Raw genomic sequence first — 13,652 nt, 5'->3', positions numbered from 1 at the left:
CTGGTGTGTGGAAAGGCAGTCAAGCCAGGCTCAGGCAGCTTCACACACACACACACACACACACACACACACACACACACATTCTCCCTCTCTCTTTCTCTCTCTGACATACATATGTGTGTGCAAACACATACACAGGCAGACTTGCAAACCAAAGCGCAAACACACATGTGTACACCTACAAACACCTGCAAACATACACACACTCGTGCATGCATGCAGGTATGCAACTATACACACATGCACAACACATACATCCACGCAAACGTGCATGCACACATACACATGCAGATCCCACATGCTTATAGACGACCCCCGACATAAGCACATCCCTTACCAGTCAGGTGTATGTGTGTGTGTGTTTGTGTGTGTGTGTGTGCCTGTCTCTGGTGAATGAGGAAGAAATGAGTGCCTATTGAAGCCTAAAGCAGAGATCATTGTTGTGAATGAGCCCAGAGGTGATGCTGGTTAGACCGTGAAAGCAGAAGCTATACTGAGCTCAGCCTCTGTAGCTGTAACCCGCAGCCAAAGAGCCCGTCTGCACGGAGTAAAAGCTTGAAAGACACCTGGCTTCGGCACTGAGCACACACTGTTTTTCTATGCGCTGTATACATGTGCATAGGTGTGTATTCGTCTGTGCGTTTCAGTGTCTACGTGTGTGTACTGTTTCCTTATCAGCTGTGATTTGCATGGTGTGTCTGCCACTGTACTTGTGTGCTCTGGGTGTAATTTGAAGAGGTAGGTTACTGTTAGGGTAAAGCGATACAGCGGTAAACAACAACGGGAAGTGGAGGGAGAGCAGAGCGGTCTAGATTTCAAAGACTATCTCCAGCTGCTGTTATCGCTCAGAGTGTAACGAGACCTTTACTGGTCAAATCTCTCTTTCTCATCATTTTTGCCCTCGTGCTCTGTCCTCTCTCGTAACTTTTTTTTTTCCCTCATCCTCTTGCCTCGTCTCGCTCCTTATCTCTTTCTCTTTTTCTCTACTTGCCTTCCACTTTCCCGCCCTGGTTTTCCTCGTCGCCCCACTCGTAACCTTCGATCAACCTCATCTCCTTGCCTTTCTCACTTGTTTTTTTTTTCTCTCACGTCTGGTTAGTCACATCTTTTTTTTTCACATCGTCTTTTCTCTCACCCGTCTTTCTCCTCACCCATCTTTCCCCTCTCCTTCTTCTTCTTTTTTTTTTTTCTTTCTTGTCACTTTTCCACGCAGCTCTATATTCTACCAGAGACAGTGACTGCTCTGTAACCGGCAGGGAAACACGACAGGATGGGCAGAAGCATGAAAGATACCTGACACTTTATCTTTTTGACTTCATCTTGTGCTATGCCGCACTGCCCTTTTTTCACTTTCAAAAACCCAAAGACTTATTTTATGTGGACAAGTTTTATCAACCTCTGTGGAAATGTCAGATGCATTTTTGTGAAATTACAGCCTGAGCTCAGTCTCCGGCAGAGCGGCGGAAGCTAGCACTAACTTCTGAAGGAGGGGAAAAAAAAAAAACCAAAGAGTGTTCCACTTGAAATATCTAAGATTTAAGCCTCTCAGAAAATTAACCAATTTAGCTAATAAATGAATTTTCACAATATATTCAGGCATGCTGTTTTTGTTGTTTGCCGCTCCTGGTTTGCTTTCGAGGCCCCAAGAGATCTGGGAAGTTTGAGATTAATTACTTTGCCTTTCTGGTCGAGCAAATTAAAGACAGCTCAGAAGAAGCCCTCATCACATAATCAGCCAATCTGTTTCAACCCCCTCCCCACACACACACACACACACACCACCACCACCAAACACTCTTCTGCCCCCACCCTTATCATTTGAGGGCATACCACTCTCATTTTAGCTCTCTGAAGATCGCTCCCTCAGACAGGCTAAAAACAGAAAAACACTCCGCAGTCCTCCACTCGAAAATAGATTTATTGATACAGTTTTTCTTTGATGGAGGGCCAAAGCGGTCCCATATAAAGGTCCTTTCTAGCCCTGAATGTTTGCAGGCGTTGTTTTGAGGCCTGGGTGGCAGCGCTCATGGGTCCAGGGGTCAAGTGGCTGGTGTTTACCCCCAGGGCGGTGAAGGAAAGCAGGCGCAGCGGACCTGGGATCCCCCCTCCCTCCCCTCCTTCCACCACCACCTCCCTCGTCAGAGCTGAACAGCGCAGAGCTTTCAGAGCGGAGAAACCACAGAGACGCAGGAGGCTGATAAGAGTGAAACAAGCCATTGACTGTGGTTGAAAGAGAAGTTTTTTTTTTTTTTTTTTTTTTTAACATTCGTATAAGTGTGGGAAAGAGTTGTGCCATGGGAACAAAGATATGTGATGGGAAAAATGTCTGTGATGCTGAGAAACAAGGCATAAAAGTATAAAAGGGGTTTAATTAAAAATCTAGTCTTGATGGGATTATTTTGAATTGGAAGACTTTGGATTTATTCACTGCCTGGCTTTCTCTTTGCTGGCGAATGTGGCTTGTAGTTTGGCGGTTTGACCTTGAGTTGCCTTGACTGTGTCCAACCTCCTTCTCATCTCAGGGAGTTTAGATCAAGCAGTCAGCAGCACCACCCCATCATGCCTCCCTCCTTTCCTACATCCCACCCGCCCTCCTCCCTCTTCTTCACTTCCTCCATTTCTCCCCCCATCTATCCATCTTTTCCTCCCTCCCTGCATCCACCTCTCCATCTGTCTGCCCCAGCTTCCTTCCCATCCTCCTGTTCTCCCCGTCTAGTTCCTCCCTGCCTCCTTCTGTCTGCTTTCCCTCCCTCACCTCCATCTCTCCATCCGTCTGCCCCAGTCCCAATCAGCTCTGAGGAAAATGGATGAAAAGAACAACACATTCTTTATCAGGCTGCCCTGATTCTCATCTCATCTCTAATCTACTGAAGCCAGCATTCCCCAATTCAGCTCAGTTCAGGTCAAGTTCTTGGCATGTGTGTGTGTCTATATGTGTGCACGCATATTGGTTGATATGTGTGTGTGTGTGTCCATCCCAAGAGATAAAGCAGCAGCATCGCCCTCTCACTGTGTTCTGCAGCCCACAATGGGCCTTTATGTGGACCATAATAGCTCATTCTTTCTCTATAGCATTTCTGTACAGTCTGTTCTACAAAAGTAGCTGTTGCATCACTATTTTCTAGATTGGACAATTTCTTTCTGACAAGATAAGTGAACATCTGTGCTGTATAGAGAAAAGTCGCACAATGCCATATTGGCACACACCTTAACAGTCAGGTCAGGGGTTCCATTTAGTTTCCTTTGAAACTGAGTAAAGAAAAAAACAAAAAAAACAAAGACAGTCCCAGTGTGGCTTCTTTTGTGTTTGATTCAGAAAAAGAAGTCAATTATGATATACATTAAAAAGTATGAAAATACACCTTTGGGCCTCACTGATATGTGGGGAAATTATGTTTTATCCACAGCATTTTGCCCATTGTAATGTCTTTATTGTATTCACATAATCTAAATTCCCTCTGAATGCTCAATCAGTGGCTTCAGCTAATGAATACTGCTGACTTCTCTGACCTTGGCAGAAATGAGTGAGTCCCCATTGCCCACAGATGCATGATTATATGCATAGACAATAACACAAGCGCACACAAGCACACACACACACACACACGCACGCACACATGCATCCAAGCAGATTCAAGGCCTACCCTGTCACAGCAGTGAGGTAAATGAGTCTCCGCTCAATAGTCCAGGCCTCGAGTGGTACAAATTATCATTGTATTCATGAGCTGGCAAACCTGCAACAGCCAAACGCCAGCTCACTGATTGTGTTGCTGGCAGTTACAAGTACAGATTGCGTGTGGGCTTTTTTTTTTTTTTTTTTTTTTTAGCTAATCAATGTATTGACCAATCTATAATGAGAAAACATGCGTGTTGGTGTCAGGCACACACACACACACACACACACACACACACACAAAGTGTCAATGTCCAGAGGTCATGAGAATTATTCATGTTATGTAGCTGTTGTGCAAGCCTCTATTTGTTAAGTGTTGTTAAGCTGCTGTACCCTTTGAGAGACCGTCATTTACAGAGAGTCCTATTCCCTGCTAACTGCACCCTGTGGCGCTCATGCATCCATCAAAAGTCTGGGTCAGGCTTATTTGTTTGTTTAAAGAATATCCATTTCAGCAGGCAAATAGAGCGTGTGTATACATTAGCTATTTATAACCACACATGTGCAGAGCTATGCCCGCCGGACACAAACGGCCTACACTTATGGAGAGCTGTACATCACGCTATGGATTTACACTAGACACAGAATCAAAATGCTTGTAGTCTGTGTGTGTGCGTGTGTGTGTGTGTTTGTTTGTGCCAGAGGAATTGTGCGGAAATGTGTCATAGTTACAGATTTTAACTGGAAGAGTGCACGCAATAGAGTGCAGATCTCTGCCAGGCATTTCTCCCCTGTTCCTGACTATAGGCTATGTACTGAGCAAAACTTGGGAGAGACTCAGCAGCCAACTGTATTGTAACACATTTAAAATTGCAAATTAAATTACTGTATGATTCAAACGCAATACACTATAGTGAGAAAAACTCCCAAAGCCTCATGAGTTTAGCCTTTTGTTGCTCTCTCTGTATCTGTTTCAGTTTATTGCACAAATGAATTATACCAGTGGTGTGGAACCTATGGCTCACAAGCCATTTCTGGTTCTTTGCTGGAAGCTTTCTAAAGAGCATGAATTAAAATAGTTACATTCAAAACTACTTCTAAAGGTCTCTCTTTCTCTCTATCTCTTTTTGTCTTTCTCTCAAACCCACACACACACACACACACACACACACAATAAATAGGTTTACTTTTAAAAACCAGTGAATGAGGTGAGGGGCTGCTGTATAGTATAGGTATATGTATAGGTTCTTCATCATAACTGTGCATAAAAAATTAGGCTGATAGATACAGTATCTCATAAGATGAAAGTCTTTGCCTTTTTTGCCCAGAGTGATGTTTTTTGATATACCTTATTGATTTGATGAATAACTAATTCCTAAGATAATGTACCCTAGACAGTTACATCATACTATCCCACTGTGGTACAATATTCAATAAGGAGAGCATAGAAAATGGGTTGGGATTCATTAAACAGATCTGGAGATGAATTTCGAGAATCGAGTGAACAATAACGTTATTCATGCCACGAACCTTGGTTTCATCCAGCTCTCTCATTCTGTGTATTCCCCTTCACATTCCTCTCTTCCTCGCTTCTGTCCGTGACTCATTTTCCTCATTTATGTCGTTGTATCCTCTTTCTTTTTAATTTTGGGGTCCCCTCTCTTTTCAGTGACTCCATACTTAATTTAATTTCATTCCTTTCTTTTCATTCTCTCCCATTCACTTCTTAAACCCTTTCCCTTGCAATCTGCAACAATGGCATTGCAGAGTTTTTGCAGAGTGCCTTGCTAAGCTGCTGTTTTTTTTTTTTTTTTGGCCAATTTGGATTTTTATTATGACTTAAATCACAAAATATAGATAAAGGATTATCACCTGATTGCCACTATCATTCTTTTTAGCAACGATAAGTCATCCATCAATGCTAATTTCCACAGCTAATTTTCTCTCTGAACTTAATAGGCAGATAAACTAATCAAATTAGCACTGATGAATCACCCATCATCAATGTGAAATACAATAGCAGTAAGGTGACAGTTATGGGCTGCTTTGCTTGCTCATAACTTCACCATGAAGTATCTAATGGAAAAAATCTCACACTGGTCCAAGTCCAAGCAATTGTTTTACAGGGATTCATTTGCTTTATGTGTAAGGATAGTGCATTATAATTTTTGATTATTTTTATGAAAAAGAATCATACTCACTTTTCGCCTACATTGATTTGCTGCATTGGTACAGACATATAGCAGCGACTTACAAAGTGACACAGTGCATGCTGGCACACACACAGCACCTTACATACAGTCCAGCAGGACAGTGCAAGACATCACAGTGCAGCGCTATGACACGGGATATATCACTGCTTATCTTGTAGGACCAACTGTGCATGTTGATAAAATATTTCGAATAAAAACAACTTGTCCAAAAACAACATATTTATGGGAATGTTAGAAAAAAAAAAGGCTTCAGCACTGTGACTAACTGGTTGGTAAATAATCTGAATGCAAACATTAGCAGTTGGCTTCCAATCTGCTCATTGGGAAGACAAGCATATCTGAACACAATCATGACCTAGAATTTATCAGTTTAAAGAGGGCAAGGCTTCAAAGTTTCCTTGCAGAATAATCTGTAAAAGTCCGTTTTGGTCCTTGATGCAAATCAGAATAAGGTTCACAAACTACCCAGTGGCGCTGTTTATTTACTGTGTTTTATGTCATTAATTTCTATTTATCACTGACTGACTACTGTGCAGCCACTTCTTGAATCTGCGAAAACAATATTTGTGACCAAAATCTTGCTCACTCTCACCCATCCATCCCAAATTCATATTTTTTCATCTTTCTTCTTTGCTTCAGCACTCTCTCTTGACCTGCCAGGAGACTACTCCATTCCTCATAACTTCATCTCCTCTCCTTCACCTTCCTCCATCCCTCCCTCCGCATCATCTGTTTGTGTCCTCCCTCCCTTGTTGCATCCCTCCTGACCTCTGATTCAGGTGTCATGCAGCACATTGAGCCATAAGGTCGATACAGATGCCCTAATCTCCACCTCTCCTGTTTCATTTGCAACCTCCCTCCCTCGTTCCCTCTCTTCTGCCAGCGTCCCCTCTGCCCTCCTCCTTCCCTGCACCCATCCCTGCCGGTGTCAGACAGTCCACCAGAAGCCAAGGGCAGATGCCTGAGGCCCTCTCCCTGGATGAGGCTACTTAGCCTGAGATATACAGTTTGGCAGACCCCATTTGAGATATATGATTTGACTGGATGCCATATTGGCCTGCCAGGGTCCAAGGAAATTGCATATGCAGCCAACATGGAGTGCTGTTAGCTGACAGATGGTTGAACTGTGAATCTGCATTCAAGTCAGCAAAAGCTTGAGGCTTTAGGCTTTCCACCATGCTTGCACATGATAAACAATGGATGTGTGTGTTTTAGCTTCTGTGTGTGTGTGTGTGTCTATGTGTGTGTGTGTGTGTGTGTGTGTGTGTGTGTGTGTCTCTGTGTGTGTGTGTGTGTTTTGCGCATCTCAGTACATCCATGTGTGTGTTCATTATTTGGGGCTCAAGTGTTCCATGGCGGCGTTCAAGAATACGTGTGTGTGTGTGTGTGTTTGCTGTGCATGTCTCAGTGTGCATGTGTGAATGTCTTTGGGTGTTTGCTGGCCATAGAATCAGCAGAATGCCACTGGAATGAGAATAAGAGCAGTTTTGCCATAGCAACAGTGGAATGCCAGAGCAGAAGGGAGCAACAGAATTAAAGCCCAGGCTCATCACAGCAGGGGAAGTAGAACCAAGGTCCAGATTAAACACCACTAACACTCTGACTGGAGCCCTCAGCCGCAGGCCTTTTCATCTTCCATTTCACTTTGCTGAAAGCTGCTAGAGAGTGAAGCTGATTTCGATACCTACAGCTTTATGCATACGCAAACTCGCTTACAAGCAATAATGCGGTTTATTGCACCACATTTGTGCAGATGCAATGCACGTACATGCACTATGTAATGCACACCCAGGCACACACACACACACACACACAAACACACTCACACACACACACAAACACACACACATACACACAATGTCAAGGGAAATGTCAACTTGATAAGTGGCTCAGAGCATGTTCTTTTAAACCTGTGTCCCTGTTGCGTCACAGAAGTCTTTGATTGATACATAACCAGTCGATGAGATGGAGTGTTGTGCACGCTCACACAAACACACACACACACGCACACTCTAGACTTTGATTAATAGTGTGTGGATTGATAGCTTGCCATGCAGTGCTCAGGAGTTGGGCTAATTGCTTGAGAGTGAACTCAGCAGCCGGTGCTGGCTATGTCCCAAATGTCCCAAACGCATTGGGCCAACATAATCCCTTCCTTTCTCTGCTCACTTTAATATTTTTATTGAGGCAACAGGACGATATAGAGTGAGACAGCGAGGGGGTCCCTAGAAAAATGATGAATATTTTAATTTCACCATTATTCCAATGACAAGTAGTCAGCCTAATGAGAGAATGAACATGAATAACTAAACTGCTCATAGGGTTCACACTTTTCACTGTTAATCTCACAACCTACAGTATGAAATAACTAAATCTAATCTGATGGAGATTCCTGATACTGTACCTTATCAAATGCAGTTCTGTGGGCTGATGTATATCAATTTGGAGACACTGACATCAAATAGGTTGAGAACCACTGATTTAGGGGAAACTCACAGAGAGAAGGTCCTACATCGTCTCAGGTTAGCAGGTTCTAGAGGCAGGGGTTTGAACCTTTTCCCTATCTTGACATCGCTCCTTGGCCCTTTCTATTTCCTACCTTTTACATAGCCAGAAAATGTGGATGGAGGTCCTATTATTCATGAATGTAGTCTCATTTACGAGTGAGTATTCATTGCGCACAGCCTCGATTATTGCCTTCATCCTAGTTTCCTACAGTATATGGTGTCACAGTCCTCACCTCATCTCTTTTCTTTCCCATAGTGTCCTTTTCTTGGATTTAAGACCATGAAAGGGACTGCTCCCCCTGAGGGCGAGCCCATCTTCCTCCTTTGTCCAACGATATTAGTTGAAAGAAATGAAGAATGCGATCAAATTAAAAATGATCACACTCTGACCTTGTAAAGACAATTATAGTCGCTCATTCTGGTCCCGCTGATGAGTTTCATGTAGGTTCATCATCCCTAAGCTAAATAAAGTGGGGCTGAGATCAAAGGCAGCAAGCCTGACAGCACTTTAATATAATTCATATTGACATCCATGATGTAGTGACCGTGGAGAGTCAGCTAAGGGTAAGAGCTAAACAATATCCAACTCAACAAATGGTTCTGCGTATTTTCTCCCCTTATATTTTGCCCTGTCAAAAAAATTAAAACCACATCCATTACAGTTATCGGGTCTATTTTTAGCAAAGCCAACTTAGAATATTCTGGTAATTACATGTGGCAATGTTTCAGCCTCTTCCTGGATTTTGCTGGCGACAGCCAATATACAGTGTTTAGCTTCTAATAATGGATTTTTCATTGGTGCTGTGATCACATGGGAAATACAAATTGCTGTGCGCTTGTCTTGCAATGACTCTGGCTTTGAAATAAATGGAAATACAATTTGTCATAACCTTTCTTCCCCACTTTCCACCTATGGACTACAGGAACCAAGGAATGGAATATGTAAAGGAAATAATATTCATAAAAACCGGGACATGTTCTTATGATGATCCTGTGCCCTTACCATCACTCTCCGTTTTCTGTCTTTCTTCTCGCGCTCTCATTTTGGTCTACCCTGTAATTTCACTTATAATGTGAGAATGATAGAGTCATGATAATGGTAAGCTTTCATGCCTTATAAGACAGGAAGACTCATTACGGGCTCTGACATGTTTCACAGTAGGGGGGGAGAAATGTTTCCTGTTATCTCCACATCTCCATATCTCAACATCTGTCAGTTTTACATTTCCTTTTCATGAGTTCCATCTTCTGATTTTCATTAGTGTCAGGGCAATGACTCACAGAGCACACCGACGCTCGGCTGGTACAGCACCGTAACCTCTCTTAGTTCGAGGTAGTGCATTGTAGAGTCAATCATACACACACAGACACCTCAGGACTGTGATCAAGGCAACGCATTTAGCAGTAAATAAAGGAAGGAAAAGCACGAGCGTTTGACTCTTCATTAGAAGTGAGTGGGAATTGGGGTGTATAGAAAACTGAAATCTTGGCAAAACCTCAAAAAAAAAAAAAAAAAAAAAAAAATCACAGCTCTGGATCTGTTTGCGAACCACCGCTTGCTGTGTGCAGTGGAAAACTGAGAGAGATGAAAAGACATGATTAAATGAAATCTCACTTGAGTTGAAAACATCCATTTTGAAAGCGGGATTTTTTTCCCCTTCATATTGCTTACAGTACACCTATAACATCAAGAAAAGATTAAGCAGGGAGGTAAAGTGACCACCAGCATCAGAATCTCCTTATTCCTAGTGCGTGTCCTCTGAATCAAAGCCAAGGCTTTTCTCTATGGGGTTTACAATAACATGAATCTTGGTTCCAATAACCCACACAGGTCAGCACAAGCGCACACTCTCTCACCTTCTCCTCTTTTCCTTCTCTCTCTCCCGACCTATTTCACAGCTATTTTTCTACTTCTCCCCCCCAGAGCATTAAAACAGACAACGGACCTTGGTTAGGTCATGGCCAACACGGACCTCATTTGTCACAGAGGATGAGCATCTATGAAGCTGGATTGTTAATTATGAGAGTAAAATAAAGATGTATTAGGTACAAAGGCGTGTGTGCCGGTTTGCTCAGACACGCAGCAAGATGCACAAACCCACGCAAATGGCCTTGCAAACACTTTGGTGAGGTGCTCAATCATGCATGCAGACACGCACACACATGGATTCACACCACAGAGCTGCGTGCACAGGCAAACACACACAAACACATGCGGACAGATAGAACGCTATTAGGAGCCGGATAAAGATGTATGGGCGCCAGGCATTCCATGACTCACGCTGTATAGTGTAATTAATGGCTCTCAAACGGGGCTGTTTAAATGGGATTAGTTAACTAATTCATGCTAAGAGCGCTCTCTGCTGCTGGCATATTGGATAGTTGTCCAGACCAGGCAACAAACTGACAGGCAAATGCACAGGAAGCTAAACGGTACAGGCAAGAAGAGGCAGACTGACTAATAGACTGACAGAACGGCTGGTCAGACAAGCAGATACAGACTGACTGAGTGACGGAGAGAGTGAGGCCGAGACCGGGAGTGACTGAGAAACTGATTGACAAGCAGTCAGGCTGAGCCCGGTTGACTGACCGAGTGACTGATGGCCAGCAAAAGTCCGACAAGCAGACAGACTAACAGTCACAGGCGGACAGAGAGAAATAAGTGTGAGGATCACACAGGAAGAGTAAATAGCTGTCCTGGTGACACAGTAGGGTGGTGGCTGGGTGGAGGCGAAATAGAAGGAAAGAGATGGGGCGTAAAGAGAACAGGGTGCAATACTGAGGGGTGCTGAGGCGGTGAAATGAGGGGTTTGAACTGCTGATGTAAGCGTGGACACACACGCACGCCCAGATGCGCGCGCACACACACACTACAGCACACACTAGAGCTGACGAGCTGTTTCTACCCGTGGGAAGTCATTCAGGGTTCAGGGGTTCAAATGAAAACAGATAACACTGGCTGGACGTATTGCTCGCCTCTCTCTTTCTCCTCTCCCTCGCCTTCTTCGCTGCCCCCACCCCTGCACACACACACACCTTTCACACACACTCTCTTTTGCTTTCTTTCCTCTTCCCAGCATCTTCAAGCATTTTCTTTCATTTGTCCCCCCTCCATCCCCCCGTCCCCCACTGCCCGGCCCACACTGTCCCGCAACCCACTCCTCTCTTTACTCCGCCCCTCCCTCCCCGCCTCAACCCTCACCGTTCTCTCCATTTCCTCAGCCAACCTTGGCTCCGGATTCACACAGTGCCCTTTAAATATTAACAGCTACGGTCTGAGGAGTTCCACTGTACGCTGGAGTCGGGGCCATTCCGCTCCATAGCGCTCGACGTTCAACGGAGAAGCACTTCCATATTCATTTTAATCAGCATTCAAAGGGCGAGCATTTTCTATTCATTCTAATCTAGCTTCAGCATTTTAATAAGGACCATTCTTAGGACCAGCGCTCAATTCTGTGCCATCTCTCAGAGCACGGGGGAATCTCCCAGGGTTGATGTCTGTCTTTGTTGCCATCTCAGCCAGTCATCAGTAATTGGTGTTTTTCCCATTGGGGGCTGCTTGCGTCGTGTGGCAGTGGCAATGCTTGCATATTCCATTTTATCCGGCGCTGGTTGATGCTTTTTGGGGCGGGGAATGTATTTAATCATGTATTTGACACAGCAGAGCGGCTGTTTTGGCTGACAGAGTATCTGTTCCATCTCAGATCAATTAACAATGGGATATACACAAAGACTAGGGGATGTACGATGGGAAAGTTTATGACTGACGCTCCCCTGAAATCCGCCTATAAGTATATCTACATCACAAATAAAACTCCAACAGATAGCACAGTCATGGTGTTCATTCAGTCATTCTTAGAGGTTTTGGTCAGTTTTCATCTTGTAACTCTTGAGTGCATCTTCAGGCATCTTTTGTGCATCAGGTTGCATTGACAAGCATTGGAGCAAAGAGCAAAATGAATAAAATATCAATCACGGTTGCCCTGAAAAGATGCCTTACAAGCTAGGGCGGCTATCTCATTCAAGAAACTGACTTTTTTGACCCTGTCAGTTTGATATGTGGCCTCCAGTGGGAGAGAGTAGACAACCAAACACAGGAGATGTGAAGTTCTACAACCGAGCTTCTTGAAATTCAATCCTCTGTTGGTTGCATGTTGTTTACAAGTTAAGAAAAAAACAGGACCATACTGTATGTGCCTGAGGTGCACTGATATCATTTTTTGATCAAACATAAGATTGAGTTATTAATTATAGAAAGCTTTCCAACAACCAGTATTGATTTTAGTGCCCTTATTGACACAAATAAGTTTGGCAATACTTTCGAAAATAGTACCTCACAATGTTTTTTGGTAATTCTTGACCTGATTAATATCATCATCGATCACTGATGAAATGCCATCCTTTCCTCTTTATTATAGTGGAACCATCCTCATGCATATCATCAAGTAGCATTTTGGTAAGGCCTGCAGGGGTAAATGCAAAGCGCATGCAATTAATCCTGCAAATGTTAGGTGTTGTATAAATCATATATGCACTCATTATATTGTTTAACGTCACAAAACTTGACACATGACGTTTCAGTGTATTCTTGGCTTGCAGAAATATAAAATGCCAACATTTCATGACACACTGCATGTTGGGATTACAGTTTTGGTTATTTGTGAGCTTCGGTGGTGTGTGAGTGTTTTTGCCTATGGAACTGATTGTTAGTGCATCATTAACGGTGGTGGAAAGAGTACAAGCAATTGCTACTCATAGTAGCAAATATTGTTTCTTTGCTCATGTTTTATTTAAATAGAAATGGTGAAATCCAAAAGTAGCTGATGTAAAAGGTACTTAGTTTAAAAGTTGCACAGGTTTTTGTTTCCGCCCTCAAAATAGCTGTTTTAATTTACTGCATGCAGTTTGAAAACTTCAAAAGTACAAAGTTGAAACTAGATTCTTTGAACTGTAAATTTGGAAATTACAAAATAGTGTGCGAAAACAAAATGAAGCCAGATTCCTCTGCTCACTGGCCGTTCAATGTGAAAGTCTGCACAGTTTCTCAATTTGTTTTGGACGAGTTTCAGCTTATAGAGAACCACAAAGAAGTACTCCAAATGTACAACAATCTACTCAAGTAAAACTAAATGTACAAACTTTAAACAATACTCAAAGTGCAAAACCATCCATTGTAGCTGTCAGACAGGAATCGCACTGGATCAGCATGGAAGTGTCTTTAAATTGTACAGAAGAATAACAGCAATCACAATGGTACTATGCATGAATGCACTACACATGAGGAGCCACATTGAGAAAACTCTATTTGTTTAAAAAAAT

Source organism: Myripristis murdjan, chromosome 22 (assembly GCF_902150065.1).
Source record: "Myripristis murdjan chromosome 22, fMyrMur1.1, whole genome shotgun sequence".
In the NCBI taxonomy this organism is placed as follows: domain Eukaryota; kingdom Metazoa; phylum Chordata; class Actinopteri; order Holocentriformes; family Holocentridae; genus Myripristis; species Myripristis murdjan.
This window is presented reverse-complemented; position numbering follows the sequence as displayed.